The sequence below is a fragment of the Grus americana genome, chromosome 3, assembly GCF_028858705.1.
Source record: "Grus americana isolate bGruAme1 chromosome 3, bGruAme1.mat, whole genome shotgun sequence".
Lineage (NCBI taxonomy): Eukaryota > Metazoa > Chordata > Aves > Gruiformes > Gruidae > Grus > Grus americana.
The window spans coordinates 53,360,402-53,373,472 of record NC_072854.1 but is presented as its reverse complement, the minus strand read 5'-3'; the positions used below and the strand labels follow the sequence as shown (position 1 = coordinate 53,373,472).

The 13,071-nt window shown below is 39.2% G+C and overlaps 1 protein-coding gene across 2 annotated transcripts in view; it reads left to right on the top strand.

Moving 5' to 3' along the window:
- HS3ST5 (heparan sulfate-glucosamine 3-sulfotransferase 5) overlaps window positions 1–13,071 on the top strand; it is a 197,681-nt gene that overhangs the window by 84,103 nt on the left and 100,507 nt on the right. The gene's annotated exons all lie outside the window — the stretch shown is intronic.

The window sequence follows — 13,071 nt, the reverse complement described above, 5'->3', positions numbered from 1 at the left end:
GGTCAAGAAAAATACTCATATCAGCTGATGCAATAGAGAGTTAATTTCAGTTCAGAATTACTTTAGAGTTAACTACGATTTATGGCAGAAATTATTGTAAAATTCATTTTAACACCCCAGTCTATGCAGATATCACTTTCATTTTCTGGGGGGTTTTGGGTTTGGGTTTTTTGTTTGTTTGTTTTTTGGGTTTTTTCTGACCTTGGTGCATTTTTCCAGCCTCTTTCTTGTTTGATCACACCTTGCTGACTTCACTTCCCCTTCTTCCTCAGTGCTCCCTCCCCTGTAGGTTCATTGTAGTTTATTGCTTATATGACTGAGCTTTGTGCATATGTCTGTGCCCAGTGCAGAAGCTTCTTGGTACAGATGTTGACCAAAGACTGTATTCACACAGTTAATACTTTGACTCTAAACAATTTTTTTCACCAATGGGCAGTGCTGAAGATCTAGCCTTTCTTTTTCTCTGTTTATTTTTGGTGCTTTGTGTAAGAATATTGTTATACGTATTCTGAAAGTGGATATCACTGACTTCAGTGTTACTGGGAGAACTCACAGTTACCAGTCAACAGTTAAAGAGCAATTTTTGTACTGATACTAATTTACAATTCAGCACACGTACAGAAACAATATAAATTCTTTCAGTGAGTGATATTTTTCTCTAGGAATAGGTCAGAGATGCAAAACACCCAAAAAGTGTACTTCTAGCTCTTCACAGCTGGCTTTTCATATTGTATTTATTGTTTTGTAAATATGCGATAACACTTGCCAAGTATTGCATAAGAAGGCAAGAGGGACCTTAAAGATGTGTCACTCTCATCAAAATCATCTTTCACTGAGATAATTTTTTAAATTAGTCTTTAGTGCTCTAAGCTTAAAGCTTGATGAAGCGGTTAAGGGAGGTGCCTTGTTTAGAAAATGGACTGCCTTGTTTTAGATTATTAACTGTCATCACAGATTTTGAGTTTTTACACTTACCATATTCCAAGCTCCATGAAAATTCTTTGAAGAATTCATCTTATGTTTTCAGATTGCATTGGAAACCCATAATGTTACCTTCTGTCATTAAAAGCCGTCAAGTTATGGATTCCTTTCTATGAATTTTTGATAAGGTGGTCGAGAACAAGGAAAAGAAAAAGTAGCTGTCTGCCAACTAATCTCATGAAGTCTGTATCCACTGTTTAAATGCTTGCTTTGTAGAGCTAAACCAGATCATGCAAAAAATCCCAGCAGATCCATGAATAAAAAATACCTTTTGCCTTATATATTATTTACTGCTGCAAAGCTCCTGCACTTTTTGTGAGAAAATAGATCCTAGTTTATTACAAGAAGAAAAATTCAATAATTGACATTTTTTCATTACTTAGTTTCATCAGTCAGTTTTGTTCCATATGCAAGTGTCATATGAGAGAAGTCAAACTTGCAAAACTGCGTGTTTCTAGCAGAGGGTCTTGGAACTGAGGTTTCCCTTGGGACAATGGGGAAGAAATCCTTGGAGCCCTGCACGCAATTATAAGCGCACCTGCTGGATCAGCTGGGCTCCCCTGCTCCACAGACTGTATGTGCGTGTCACCGTGCAGCTCTGTTTCACACCACCCAGCCTCTTTGGACCCACATCTCCTTTTTGAAAGTATGAATATGCATAAAACAGTTCCTTGTTTGGTGCAGCTTGAGTGATGGACAAAGCGGAAGATTGCATATGGGTTTACAGCATAGAATTTATCTGATTTATCTGTAGAAGTCGCATTTCATTTCACCATGGTAAGCTTGGTATGCTGTATTTCTGCAGCCTACCTATCCCAGACAAAAGTGTTAGTTTTCTTCCTGATGAGAAAGGCTGAAATAACTAGAATACTGTTTCCCTGGTATTTGTCTGCCTTCTGAAGATATGAAAGCATGTTCAGAGAATATAACAAAAAAGGTAGATAAACTGTGAGTGATATTATGGAACTATCACCAAAAAAAGGTAGAAACAATTCAGTGAATGCTAATCTTTAAATCCAATCAATCCAGCAACAGTATTGAAAGAAATGCTGGGGCTTTTTTAGTCTTAATATTTTCTCAAAGATTCACAGCAACCGTAAAGGAAAAGAGAACAATTATCGTTCTTTTGAGGGCACATACAATAGAACACTAAAATGTAAAAAATGAGTTTTCTGTGTTGTGTAATATTATTCTGATAGGGGAAAAACAGTTAAAAGAAGTTAAATAGTTTAGGTTTTGATTGTTGTGTTTGGTTTGTTTTTTTTTAAACCTATGATCATTAAAGAACGTCTTACAAAGTCTTGTATTACTTGTTACAGGTGCTTTTTTACGATGATTCGTAGCTGTGACAATTCAGCCTATTGATATCAAAACCACTTTCTGCAAATGCTCTGTGCTCCTTTGTTCCACTGACAATATGCAAAACCCTTCTTATACCACTTCAGATGTTCCACTATTTGAACTTTGAAATTTCTAGCTTCAGTCCTCTGTTTAATCAATACATTTTATAAAACAACAATGCTTTAGGATTGTTTTCTGCTGTTCCAGGCGCCCCTAGCATAAGGAATGACAATGTTTTTTGTGGGTTTAAGTTTAAAACGGTGTTTTTACTAGCTGTTATGGAAAACTACAATTACATTTCTTTTGTGTTTACATTCTGGATATGTTACAAAATTACTATAATTATGTAGAAAAGAAAGTGATGATTATACAGTCGGCTTTTTACATTTCAAAACCCAAAAAATATTATAATATCATTACATGTCTGAGTTAGTCTCATAGAAAAGTGAAGGGTACCAGTTTCCTTCTGGCCTTAAATCAGGCTGTTTGTGGTATATTTCGGGTCAACCTCTGCAGGTTGTAACCTCTGCAGTAAGCCCTCCAGAGTCTACATGATGAGCGTAGTGGATGATTTAGGCACCTAACAGGAATAAAAGAAAAATGGGGTTGGAATATGTCATCCTTGTATAAAGGGTATTAAATCAACAAACAGCTAGAACCTTTGAAACACTGGAATGAGGCTGAATTTATTTATCTGGTCTGGAAACCAACACCTCATTCAAATCTCACCCCCAGCTAGGTTTTGATCACTGACAAATTCAAACAAGAATCTTTGTATTATTGATCAAGAAAGAACAGCATGTGAGCAAATTGAGTATGTGTGTATTTTTAACTGTTTCCTGGACAGGCAAATTAGTTTTTCTTGTGTATATTGCTTTCATAGGTTGCTTTGTTGTGTCATAGGTTGTTTTGCACCTATGACACTGGTGAAAGAAATTTTTAAATGAAAAATACTCTTTGACCTGACGGTGCTGCAGGTTCCAGTTCTATCAAGGTGCAAGAATATGACCAAGGAGAGAAACGCAGTGAAATACTTTCTTTAAATAGAGTCACAGCCATGGCCCCCAGCTGTGGTAGATTCCCAGCTTCTAAACCAAACAAAGTGAATACTTCTGAGAAGTGGCAGGCAAGTACTCTGGGTGCCTGGGGCTTTGATCTCTTCAATGGGGAGAATAAGTGTCCTACTTAAAATTGCTGCAACCTAAGGAGCCTCACTGTGTGTAACTTTTGAGTCCTAGGTAGAAGGATAATGTCAAATAAATCTTCCAACAAGTGCTTTGTTTGGGAAATGGAACCCAGAAGGAAATTTCAGAAATTTCTATCTTTAAAAGGTTTTTTAAAGTGGAACTCTTGTTTGAAACCTTTTTTCTTCTCTCTTATCAGCTTAGTTTTCCCTGTAAGCGTAGAGTTCAAAATTTAACTGGGGAAAAAATACAGAAAAGCTTCTTTCCTAATGTCAAGATAATCTTTTAAACATAAAACCCAGAGGATAACGATATGAATGCTACCTCAAAAACTGGGTCACTCGTCACTCTTCTTAAGAAAAGTTCTGTTCCATTCTTGTAGTATATCAGAAAAAAACATAGTACTTTGATAGGAGTAAAAAAATCACTGCCAAAACAGCAGGATAGATTACAAATTATTTTTATTATTCCAATCCAACTTGCTTTGCTGAAGTTTCCTTCTGGATAACTTTCTTGTGGAATGACCCAAGTAAACTCTTTTCCACTATTCTTTCTTCCTAAATGCCAATGATGGGAGCAAATAACTTCGCACCTGTAGTCATAAAACTATCTATATTGTTTCCCAGTTACAGCTCTGGGTTTTCTAGACAACTGAAATTTTTCCATAACACCTTCTGTGTTGTTCTTTCTTCATCTCTATGACAGCCATTATTTCAATCTATAGTAAGGAGAGGCACAGTGGTGAATTTCTTATGCCCTCCTTGCACTTATGATCTGCTTGGCTCAAGGTGTAGATGTTGAGTGTACTTACATGCTAATTCAGCACTCCTGCTTCCCTGGGGAAAAGCTAAATAAAGTTTGAAAGTGGGGGAAAAAAAGCATTTCTTTGGTAAATGAATGCAGCATTTTTTAGGTCAGATCCTCATTAGTGGAAATCAATGTATCATCATTGACTTCCATGGAGCTATGGCAAATTACATAAGCTCAGAGTCTATATGCAGTGATGATATTTGCATTTGTTGAGGCTTTGAACAAGAGCTGTAAAGCTTTCATATGGAACAGATTTGTTGCACTGGGAATTCTTAAGACTTTCTGTTTGGAGTGTTTAGATTTTGCTGTTTTTCAGATTTTCAATAGTGCTATAGAGTATGATATTACTTGTTCCGCTGGGATTTCCTAATTAGCATTGCTGAGCAGGAATTGTTTTGAATGTAGTGTGAATTGCTGCACCTCTGTCCATTTTGTACATTTTAAAATTAATCTGTTTGATCAGAAACTTATCTATAGAAATTAATTAAATGACCACAGCTGTTACACCTAAGTTCTTGAACCTGAAATTTTGTCTATATAAGTACTCATTTGGGAGGTATAATTCAGTTGCATAAACATATTTGCAAATAAGATTATTCTTTTGTCTTTTCAGTGAAGCTAGCTTGAAAAGTTTAAAATTTTGATCCCCCAAAAAATACAGGAAAATATTTCTCCTAAATAATTTTCCTTTTTTTTTTTTTTTTACTACCTTTAATTTTAGGCTTATTTGATGGCAAATCATCATTGTCCGTTTGAATCATCACAAAGGTTATAACTGGTGGGCAATCTGAGCTTCAGAAAAACACGAGTGGAGGTTATATGCATGCTGTGACAGCAACAAGCCCAAGGGCACAGACCTCTGTTCTGGAGAAATAAGGTTTAGGTACTTTGAACTGTCTGTCCCACAGGTCTCTAGAGAAGAGTATGAAAAAAAGGAATAAGCACTTTCTGGATGTGGATCTTCTCAGCCATTGATTTAAGAATGATTCTTTCTGTGCATTCCTGAAAGTACTCCTTCTGAATGGAATAAACTTGGTAGACTAAACCCCTTTCTCAGACATCCATCAGCCCATGCCTGCACTGAGACTGTACCTGCTCAGGGCAGGGTTAGCGGACACACGGCTGCAAATATGTCTTTGACTTTTGAATGTCATTAGTGTCACTTTAGCCAGAGTGAAAGGGAGCATAAGAACCACCGCTGACGTTAGCATTTTGGTAGGCCCACACAACCATTTCCATTTTCTGGCATCCAGCTGCCTCTGACATCCATTAAGGTCTCTGCTGCTGTATGCAGAGTGGTCCTTAGGATCTGGGGAATGGCCACTGATGATCTTTTTGGGTCACACGTTGTGCCAGATCAACCCAATCTGCCAGTAATGCATGGCTGATGTGTGAAGCAAAATTAACTTAAGGGGGAATTGTGAGTAAATAAGAGAGCTCTTTCTCCATAAGCACCAGCTTTGAAAAGATGGTATTTTGCTGATGGGCATTTTCTTCTGTGTTTTCTCAGTGTTGCCAGTGTTCTTGATTTGATTGTAAGCCCAATGATATTTTGTGGTCTTTTGTAAAGCCCAAAGTCAAGTGAGCACATAAGAATCTCAGTTTTCATTGAAGAATGAATTAAAATAGACCTCATGATGTAGGAAAAATAAAACCTAGAAAGCATGTCCTAATTGCACAGGGAAAGCTTGGTCACCAGAAAAGGATAGAAAATAATGCTTCTTTTACAACAAGGAGAAAAAAAAATCCTCTGTTCTTGTTTTAATTCAAGAGAGGTTTTTCAGCTGCTGATGTTTTTTATGCTACAGCAGTGGTGAGAACTAAGAAAATGTATATTCTGCGTGTCTTTAAAGCTCATGGGTGGAGTAGTGCACATGTGGAGCTAAATCAATGCTCTTCATGTCCAGCTTGTTAAACTAGGGCTACCAGAGTCTCTGCTTAACTTCTTGCACCCCATTTGAAAGCTCTCTGTGCAAAGTATTCATATTAACATAAGTTGAAGTCTTTTACTGGGAAAGGCTGGGTAGGGTTGCCTTTAACGCTTGTTGGCTCCATCACGTAACTAATAGTTTCATAGATTAATTAGGAGATGTTATGGCTGCAAACTAGAGTTGAAAGAGCAGATCTATTGGCCATGATTTGTGGCTAAACAAACCTTCTCAGACTCCACACAAGCCCCACCACTCTTCCACACAGCCTGCTGAAAAGTTATCACAAGTGGCATTATTTCAATATATTTACAGTTTCTGCTCACTTCAAGTTCTTGTGGTGTTCTTACCACCCCAGTGCCTGAGCACCCTAAAGATATACGCTTAATTTCCAAAACTGACATGCATGAGAAGCAATGTGGTTACTCACTAATGCTAACTGGCTTCCTAAAAACCAGAAAATTTTTCAGATAGTACTGCTCTTGATATGTTTAACAGAAAATATTCACCAAAGTGAAAAGAAAGTCTTTTCAAGCATTCATCTTCCTTTCTTAGTGAAGCAGCTTGTGTCATTCACCTGCCCGTCCTTGACAATCTTCATTTATCATAAGCCTCTTTTTCAGTTGTTTTCCCCAGCCTTCCTATCAGTTTCAGCTGACAAAACACCACAAGCAAAAGACAGCAGTTGGTGGTGGTCTGTTCTAGAGGACCCCTTGGTTTTTACCAGAGCTGGTAGGCACACGTGCATACAAATGACACAGGAAGTGGGAACAGCTTAAGCTGGCTCTGTTTTGGTTTCAACTTCTTTCTCATTTTTTAATGAAAGCCATCCCCATTTTTGAAGAAAAATTCTTATTTCCAGATCTGTCACAAAAGAGAACTCTCTAGTTCTTAAGCACCATTGGATAGAGAAGATCATATGTACATGTAAAACTGAACATCAGAGTTAACTCTGTATTTTGCTGGATGGATACTGTTATTCTTCCAGGTAGCCACAAAGAGCAGCAGATCATCTTAGAGCAGGTTGTAATTATTTATTTTTTTTTTCCCCCCCATGAGAAAGAATGGTATATTGAAGCTGTCTGAGCAATGTTTTGGGGGAGGGGGGGTAGTCTTAAGTAAAGTAAATATGACCATGGGGAGGAACTATCTTATCCCAATGGCCCTGATGCTGATGTCTTTTGTGCCAAAGTAAATCAAAAATAATTTTACCAACATCAGTACAGCCACATCAGTAAAATTCTAGTGGGACTATGGAATACAGCACAGTGTCTCTGTAAAGAATAATGAAAGATTGCAGTGGGAATTGTTATGCCTGTGTATCTCTGCAGGAAATCAGTGGAATTTGGTATTTTAGATAGTTGAATAAAAGAAACTTCTGATTTTAATTAATCAGGGCTGAGTTAATTAATCTGACACGTGACAGGAGAACACTGTGAAACTTCAACCATGTCATCTGAGACTGGACTGAATACCTCTGGTCTGGAAAGGAAAAACACTTTTCAAATCTGCTGTTAATACGATAATGGTTGGCAGCATTTGGGCAGGATGGGAACTGACATAAAAGCAAGCTGGAAATAAAGACTGCTGCTCTGTCTCAAACAGAGCCGTTATATGGTGCAGAGCAATTCTTTCTGTATGCGTTTATGAAGGAAACCAGGAAACGGCAAGATAATTTTGTTAGCACAGGCAACTTTTTTGCATTCTTCATGGCTGACGGTGTCTTTGCTGAAAGCGCAGAACTCATTTCTGAAAAGGTGGCCATTTAGGCTGTTTAAACAACCGACTGGGTAGCGATAGGCTGCTTTTATGGGGTGTACAGATAAATACATGACGCATCCATACCGGCAGCGCTGCCTCCTGCACCTGGCAGCTGTCCCTTGGCATGCCCGTGGAAAACCCCTGCCTCTCCAGCAGCTGCGGGCATCGCGCGTGGCTGCTGCAACAGCCAGGAGAGAGGAGGGGTGGGTAGGCAAAGTAACGAGATCAAAGGATGCTGCCTTTGAGGGAGGGGGATAAATCACATCCCAGGAGGTTCAGTGCAGGATTACATTGTTTTCACTGCCTGCCTGGAAACATACTAAACCCCTGAACATCCTGTTACATCGAGAAGATGTGAAACTGCTGAAAACACAGATGAAATGAATAAGCTATCCAGTCAGAGAAATTAGAACTGCAGAATATTAATTAATCTAATTTATATGCTTATCAGTTTAAGGTGATGGTGGTCAAGGAGAGCCATTTAGCTCATTTTATGATTGGCCTGTGCTTCATCCCCAAATGAGAAAAAACTTACTTTAATGGGAATTTTTGTACAAGGCTGCACTTTCTCTGGAAAGCTGATGGGGCTGAGCCTCCTTGGGTCATGTGTATATGATCTGGTTTGGGATTCAGAGTACGGCTGTGTGGATTTCACTCAGAAAGATAACACTTTCCCCTGTAGCAATACCCAGTGTTTTTTGGGAAGCAGGTCTGCAAGCAGTGTTTGATCTGTCAGAGGAACCGGGACTTCTGCTCAGCAGAGTCACCTGGTGGGGTAAGGGGCCTCCGAGTGCCTCTTGTCCACCTTCCCGCTGCAAGCAGGCCAGTCACACAGCAGGTAGCTCAGCCTCGTCCTGTTGAGTTTTGAATATCTCCAAGGATGGAGATTCCACAGCCTCTCTGGGCAACCTGCTCCAGCTGACCACTTTCTAGTTGTAATTTTTTTTTTTTTATTCATCCAGAATTTCCTATGTCACATGTTGTGACCAGTGCTTCTTGCCCTCCCACTGTGCACCTCTGAGGAGAGCCTGGTTCCATCTTCTCTACACTCTCCTCTTGGGTGACTGCAGACCTCAGCAAGATCTCCCATTAACCTTCCCTTCTTACGGCTGAATAAACACAGCTCTCTCACCCTCTCCTTTTATGTCATATGCTCCAGTAATGGGTCTTCTGGTGCTTTTTCTTGACTCTTTTTTAAAAACCCAGATAACTGGAATATTTGGAAGTTGCAGTTAAGAGGATAGGACAGACAACCAAATATACAGCTACTCTCACGCTGCCTAACATTAAAATAAAGAAGATCTTGCCTGTGACCTTGAGTTCATGGATTAGGAAAGACAGAGTACCCATGATATAGGAGCGAAGAACCCCTTATGGTGGTTTTTCAGCTGTTCTCTCCCACATACAGGCTGTATCAGGCACTATATGGTAAGATGTAGTAAGTAGCTCTGAAGAGATGGAGCAGCCAATATTCATATGTATTCAGGTTTTGAAGGGAAAAACTTCCGTAGCACTTATCATAATACATACTGATTTTACCCTCTTCCTTTTGCCCCAAAATAATAATTATGAATACTTGTATTTAAATACATGTGAACATAGAAATACATATATTATGAGAAATATCTTCATAGCAAATATCTCCTTTTTAAATATAGGTACCTAAACTATGTTCATGAAATCTTTGGACAAGGTTGTCAGTTTGTAGTGTGCTGATGAGCATGTGTGAGTCCCAATGGCCCTCCTCATTTTCTCACTGTCACACAAAGCTGCCAAGGGCCAGTATGGGTTGCAGACTTCCCTTCCCGTGTACCCACGCTGCCAGGCTGTGACACGAACGGTGTCATAGCTCCATCCACTCCTTTTGCACTGTCTCATGTTAGTGTGAGAGATTTCTCTGCACAGAGGCGTGGATGCTGGGCCACTAGCTGTTCCTTTTTCTGACTCTCATAGAAAATATTTCCTGCCAAGAAAATTCACATTGGGCTTCCCTAAGAGGAAACTCGCTATTTATTTCCTCCAAGAACTAGTGATTTCCTCATAAAACTGACCCATTTCTGTAGACCATGTGCCAGAGATTCAGCTGCTGTAACTGGCTGCGCAGTTGTGCTAATGCGCTGAATTTATGTTAGTAGAGCAGCTACTCTTGGCCCAGGTAGCAATTTGTATTGAATAACTATTGCAGAGGGGGTACACATAACTTGATATGTGCGTATTGCATATATGGTGTATTTCTGGAATATGGTGGATTAAAGGTATATACAAACTCTTTCATGGTACTTTGAACACTCCTCAGGTACAAATGACGTTTTGTTTGTTGTACATACCACTGTTGAAGGGTAATTTGAGAAAGTTTGTTCATGATGATTTTATTCTTGTTTTTCTTATTAGACATCTATTACAATAGAACTTTGTTATTTCAGACTACTGCCTCAAGACATTCACTGCACATTTCACACCTTTTTTTTTTTTTTAATGCAATTTTACTTTGAGGATTTTTTTTACTTCTTGTAACTTTTTCAGTGTAGACACACTGCACTAGGTTGACACCATAGTAACACGTTACTCAGCATGGAATGCTAATGCCACTTTTTGCCTAACAATTAAACAGGAGAAACAGGAGCTTTGTGCTTATTTTGAAATGTGGATACACTAGCACAGTGTGTTTACCAACTTCCATTACACATCGATGCAAATAGTCCAAGTAGTGTTTTATCACACTCAGATTTGAGTTCAAAAGGAAAAAAGTGTGTTTTTAAAAATGCAGGTTGCTAATATTCAGCTTTTTGGAGGCAAATTATTGAGCTGCTTGAAATTCATTCCATCATACAACCAAAATTTAACTTGTAACTGAAAAGCTTGTGACGAACGTGGTGGTGTGGTGGTCACAATGACATGCCACTGCTTCATACATCTCTCAAACATTTTGAATAACAGCTGAGCAGGTAATATGTGGCATGTCAAAATTTGTGAAAATAGAGGGTTGTTTCCCTGGGGTAATTGCGCTTCATACATATATGGCAGGTGGAAAAAGAAATCTATAGAAATTCCTCCCAGATTTCATCAAGAGTTCCTGGACTACGTGCGGTCAGCTCTGCGGGTCTGTGCGGGAAGGCTTCCCAATGCTACTGCCCTAAGGCAAACTGTCAGAAAGGTTTACCCCAGAGATACAAATACTAGAAACTCTGGCTTCTTAGAAGTTGGGGCAATCTGATTGTCAGGGTTGGACAGATTCCATAGGCTTAGAAATTTTGGGTTATTCTGAAAATTATTTTCATGGAGCAGAGGGAAGCCAGGAAGTGAAACTTTGTGCAAGTGATAACCCCAAGTATTTCAAGTATTTCTTTTTTTTTTTTTTTTTTTCCCCAGTCACATAATTATAGCTCTGTGGATGTGTTCTCACGGCATTCATGGCAAATCCATTGTTATCGTAGGGGCCAGCCCTGACTGTGACTTGAACCTGCCAGAGCAGCCCTGACGCTTGCTGCCAGGACAGCTTCTTCACTGCCACGGAAGCAGCTATAACTGCTCTCTGTGCTGTTTCCACAGCAGTGTCTAGAAGGAAATGTAGCCAGTCGGCTGCTTCTTATTCACCTTAACTTTTACACAGGTTTCAGTTAAAATATTGAGATGTGAAATGCTTTAGAAGGAGGCACATTAAATATTATATTATTAAATTATATTATCTGGATATGGGCTCAAAATAGCACTAAAACCAAACAATGAAGTATTGTTCATTAGATCTTAGTCTGAATGACCTTTGGTATTTAGACTTACCTCAGGTAGTTACTACTGCAAGAGATCACAGTGATAAGTAAAAGAGAAAAGAAGTTCTGTCCTTTGAGATTTAGTGCCTTCTGTCTCTGTTGAAGCAGCAAGTATGACTCGGCTGTCATGGTTTAATCTAACTTACTTTATTTTACATTGAAATGGACGAGGTGTATGCACATAAGTAGTTTTTGTGTATTATTTGAGGGAGAATAATTTTCATTTGTGAAGAAAGAGGAGGTCACTTCTTAAAATGTACAAGTGTTTAGTTGCTTGCTATTTTCTGAACTAAAAAAAAAAAAAAATGCATATTTCTTTTGAAATTCTGTCTTTCCAGAATCAAAAGATTCTTGTCTTTTCATGTGTTTCTATAAGATTTCTTGCAGGGCACTTTCTTGTACTTGAAACACACACACACAAAAATATATCTGGCAGATTCAGAGAAGGAAACCAGTAAACCAACTCAAGCTTATTATTACAAACAACAAAGAAACAAACAAACAAACACACAGCATTCAGCAGATCTTACTTTTTAGCGTGCCTTCACTTATGATTTTTAATGGTTGGATTCCACAGAACTGCACACTGGTGCAGCCACACAGCTACGTGGCGTCTAGCCACCCTTGGTAGGAGTTGGAACCAGCTCAGCCTGGAACAGTGCAAACCTGTATGCGGTGCAGGTGACTCCTCTTGAATAGTTTCTAATGAGAGACAATATCCTTTGCTTTGAATGCAATGAGCTTTTGCAATGCTTTTAAGTCATCAAGCGGCTGAGTAAGGGGTTTGCTCTCTTAATGGAGAGGAAAGATATATCTACATCAATTGGTTATTCTCTTAGTGTTTAGTCCTGCTGTCCTCCTGTCCTTCCACTCAGTGAATGGAGGAAAGGCAGGAGATGCACCATAAGGGCATGTGGGAGTATGTGAGGACCACAGCTGGCTGGGTTACGCTTAAACAACTGTGTAGGAGAGAAGGTGTCAAGCTGGCAAAGTCCAGTCCGTGCCACTTATAGGGAGTGATGTCCATGTGGACTATGGCCAGGGTGATGCCCAGAACACGTGCGGGACCAAGTGGCTCGTTTCAAGAGGGAGCTCAGGAACAAAGTAACATGAGGCAATTTGGAACAGTCAGAGGACCAGGACCCAACAGCAATTCATGGACCAAAACAGTACGTAAGGCTTTGCATGCAGGAACTGCTTGGATCCCTAAAAATGTTGGTTCTTCTCTATTGTCATAGTCTCTGGACACATCTGAGCATATCTAGCTTATAAAGAAATCAGCTAGAAGGCTTTTTGTGC